The 4540-nt window shown below is 30.9% G+C and overlaps 1 long non-coding RNA gene across 1 annotated transcript; it reads right to left on the reverse strand.

Moving 5' to 3' along the window:
* Nucleotides 1-294: 294 nt before the first annotated feature.
* On the reverse strand, nt 295-3524 carry LOC121129801 (uncharacterized). The gene is made up of 3 exons (XR_005868515.2): nt 3387-3524; nt 1838-1883; nt 295-1583 (listed from the first exon to the last, which is right to left on the reverse strand). It is a non-coding gene; the product is annotated as an uncharacterized lncRNA (long non-coding RNA).
* Between the last annotated feature and the right edge of the window lie 1016 nt (nt 3525-4540).

The raw sequence follows: 4540 nt of genomic DNA on the forward strand, positions 1-4540 counted from the left end.
CACTCTTTCACCCCCCACTGGCTGCGTGCCTAGCTGGAGCAACATGTATCAGCTCTAATTTCAAGCCACTCAGAATTAGGAACTAATAAATCCGACTGTTCTTGTCTTGAGTGTACATTCTTTGCCAAGAGTCCTTTAATTAGCACAAATATATATACTCTATTATGTTGTCAACTGTTGATTTTTTGCTCTAAAGGGCAAAACTTATGTATGTTGAAGGTTATAATTAATTTTTTTGGAGAGATTAGAAACGAGAAAATTTGTATAATTAATAAATAGAAAATAAAATTTTAATATATTTTTATTTTATTTAATAAAAAAAAATAGCTAGTTTATAGTGTACAACATGGAAATAAGATTATATAACGATATATGAATATATTTTTAATTGAAATTAGGATATAATATAACTAGGCATTAGAGGGATATATTTAAAATAGACAGTAAGGTTTAAGTCATTTTATTTGTGGGTATCATTTTAATAAAATTAATAAAAACAGGGGGATTATTATTATAAAGCAAAGTTTTTTGGGCCCGAGAATATCTATAATTATAAAAATATTTCTATATATTATTAGACTTGGTGATAAAGTCGTAACTTCCTCTTTAGTTGTGATCACGAAACCTTTTAAGGTAAAGATCAAAAATACTGGAAGTCTTTTAAACTGTGTAGGAAATTCAAATCATGAATTTACACATGAACTTGCATACAACATATACAGAGATTCAAATAATTGGAAATTCTGTAATATTAAATATGTTAAAAATAACGAAAAATCACATATTAATAACTTGCAGAATTTTTAGAAGGAAAGAAGCTTTGCTTTGATGACGTTTCATTAGATTAGCTGCAAGCATCTATAAGAGAAAGAAAATATATACAAACTTAACTCAGTTCTAAACAATGATATAGGGGGGGGGGAATTACAAAAATGTTGATCCTCAATTTCTAATCCGAATCCAGCAAGTTTATACTTATTCTTCACTCCTGGAGTATAAAAAAATAATGATAACAGCTTTTGAAGAACCTGTATCAAAATAAATTAATTACTAGTGCACACCAGTGCGGAAAGTATTTGCAAGTTGGGAACCCAAGTTATTAATGATGAAAATCGTGCGTATTTTGGGCAAGTCAATAATAAGAAATCAAAAATCAACATTGTTGTCTTGACAATTTGAAGAATGTTTTGAAAGAGAGTAGCTTACCCTGTCATAATGTGGCATTAGATCAGCAGCAATCAACTGAGTAGGAGAAATAAATAAACAGGAACATTTACAAGAATTACTCCGATGTCGATCCCAAATCTACTCCGAGTCCAACAAGGAGTTACAATTATATCTCCACAACATATACTCGGTCCTTTGTCATCCCGCATTTATGTTCAATTAGGTTATGAATATAAATAAAAATGAATTTTCCTGGTCAGGCATTAAATATCGCCAACAAGAGCCGAGGTATTGAAAATTCATTCTTCAGATAACAAATTCCCAAAAAAAGGGCCATTTAATAAATACATAAAACTAAAAATTATATGTATAAGGATATCTTCGTCAAGTGTGTCAATGTCCACGGATTTGTTTTCCTATAATGAGAGTTTTTTTATGAAGTATAATGTTGGGTTTCTTAAAATTTTGACAAATCACTTTTTCTATTATAAACAATATATTTGAGACTAAACGCTTGTTTGAAATTTTTTTTTAATTAACTTGAACAAATAAATTTTTTCATAAACGACAATTATAGACAAAATGAATAAATTTTTGAAAATTTTAAAATGAAAATTATTTGTACATGAATGAATTACTGCTATAAAGTACATTTTACTAAAGTACTCACAAGTGGGAGGCCATGGTCTCTATGGTGCAGGCGTAGTTACTAGTGCCTGTAAGAATTTAAAGTAGAATTAGTGCGGGAAAAATATTTTAATTACATTAAAATTCATATTTTTTTTTTATTGAACATTTTCAAAAAATTTACACTAAAGATAGGTAATAATTTATATTTCAGATAGAGAAGTTAACACGACGACGACAGATTAAATAATGAACAAAAAAGAAGAAAGAGCACACGCTTGTTTTTCCTTTCCTATTTTTAAAAGTAGCTTTTTTATTACAAATTACTCATTCCTACCAATGTTATTGCTAGATTCAAAGTAGGGTTTTTGGTTTATTTGATTAATGACGTAACTGACTGCAGCTATTTTAATGAAACATAATGACAGTTAAGCTGCTCTTCTCCCAAACATTTTCCAAATTGTCAAGTTGATTCCGTTACTTTTCGGTTTTCTTTTTTGGCATACCAGCTGTAGATAAAATACTGAGACCTGCCTTTAAGTAGTCATTAAAATACTCCTAATTGATCAAGATGATGTTGTAAGTAGAAAATTTTATTTTTATAATATTTTTTATTATAACAATATACATTAATTATGAATCTGGCCACCATCAGTCTCAATGACAGCCTTTACCCGCCTGAGTAACCTATTGCACACATCAGGAACGTAATCCTTTTTCATGATCATCCCCTGCTAGTAACAGAAGACTTCAGGGAATCAATATTCGGGTGGTGGATATTGCCTTCTTCTCAATTTACCACCAATTTGAGTAATCTAGTCGATTCAGATCTTGGCTCTGAGGGAGAAAAAGGTTCTTGAACCAGAAGTTAATGTCGTTACCCATTCATTCTTGTACAATATTAGAAGTATGGGCGGAGCCTCGCCCTGCTGAAATACGTAAGTGGCCTTGTTGGACTACTTCATGGTCTTGGTGATATATGGGACCACATTTTTTTTCCAATACCATCAAGTGATCGGCTGCAGTTAACCGGTATTGAACAGGAAAACAGATTGGAGGTATTTTGTCTACAGTTAATGCCACAATCATCAAAGAGGCCGTACTCTGACATCTTCATCGTTGGGTTGACCTTAAAGACCTCCATGATGTTTTCATGCTTCACTTTACTAGGTCATCAACTCTTAGGTTTGTCCTTAAGGTTGTTTCCATCAGCCAAACGATTTTTGAACCGACAGATTGTGGCCTTGCTGACATTTTGAGGCCTTCATGATGTCTGAGGTGATCTTTTCTATTGAATTTACTATTTTTTTACCCATATAAATGAAGTAATGATATTTACAAATCCCATATTACTCCTAAGTCCATGAATTTTCCACTTTACTGGTGTGTTTTTTTTTTGTTTTTTTTTGTATTTAAAGGGTTTTTACGTACATATAGTTTATATATTTTTTTTTTAAATCAGAGACTATATTCTTTGAAAAATTTAATGTCAAAAACTAAGTTCATGGTTTCATTTTCATAATATAAATAAAAAATAATTATTCCATAAGTTTCGTTAAACTAACTAATAGCTTTTAAATGGTTATATTTACCTCTTATTGCTTTGGCTCATGATGTATTGCCGATCAAATATTCATCATAACGCTAATTTATTCATCTTTAATCCTCAGAACTCAGACATAGAGAGTAACAGATCCAAATTTTCATTTATATGCTCTTCTAACCAAAAAAACCACCTACCAAATTCTAGTCAAATCCTTTTTTTCGTGAAAATCTATCATCTTATAAGTAGACATAGAGTTTGCCTGACAACATTTCCTTTCCTTATGGCTATGAGGAAATTCAAAGTTTAGATACTATAAAATCATTATTTGAAAAATAAGTTCAGACAAAAAATAACATAAGTGTAATGGAAATCCATCAAGCAATCTGTAAAATCAAAATATTAGTAAAAATGAGAGGGTTCTTAATATTTTCTGGAGAAACTAATATTCAAGTATACGATAAATATTGCAATAAACCAATTTTAATTCGTCATTGGAGTCTGTGTATGTGTTCAAAATTTTATATGATAAGACGGTTTAGTAATGTTTTCCATGTTTGTTATGATTATTCAGAAAAAGTGGCCTCTTCCTCTGATAATCTCCTCTCTACATACTAATAATTCGGCTGATCGGAAATTGAACATAAAGGACACTATTAAGAAGCAATTGGACTATGTCCAAACAGAACGTTCCCACTCTCTGTATAATCTTATTCGAAAACAATTATAGAAAACTAATTTCATGCTTCCATCCACTTCTCATTATAACAATTTTCTCCCTCTGTCAACTTTCTTCCCTTACACCAGTTATCAATTTACTCAAAGATAGTATACCAATTTTACCCAGTTAATAATAAGTTCGGTAAAAAAAGTTTGGATAATTTTTAGCTTTATTTCGACAACAAAATTAACATAATTAGAAATATCCGATTTAGATCAAATATGCATTGTTTTGTTGGATAAATTTTGTCCACTTTGAAGGAAATTTCATAATTCCACGATTGAAGAAGTCTTTGTCGCCACTGGTATAAAACTAAACCAGCTAATATTTACAAGCCTCTCTTGAGACCAGTGTTGTACCATCAGGAAAGTTGTGCAAATTATTTTACAAAAGGTGCTAGGTGGCAGGTCTGGACCATACAACGGGTGCGATAAAACCTTTCATTCAAGCTCTCAGACCTTCTGCCACATCGGTACATATGT

The sequence above is a fragment of the Lepeophtheirus salmonis genome, chromosome 14 (genome assembly GCF_016086655.4).
Source record: "Lepeophtheirus salmonis chromosome 14, UVic_Lsal_1.4, whole genome shotgun sequence".
Lineage (NCBI taxonomy): Eukaryota > Metazoa > Arthropoda > Copepoda > Siphonostomatoida > Caligidae > Lepeophtheirus > Lepeophtheirus salmonis.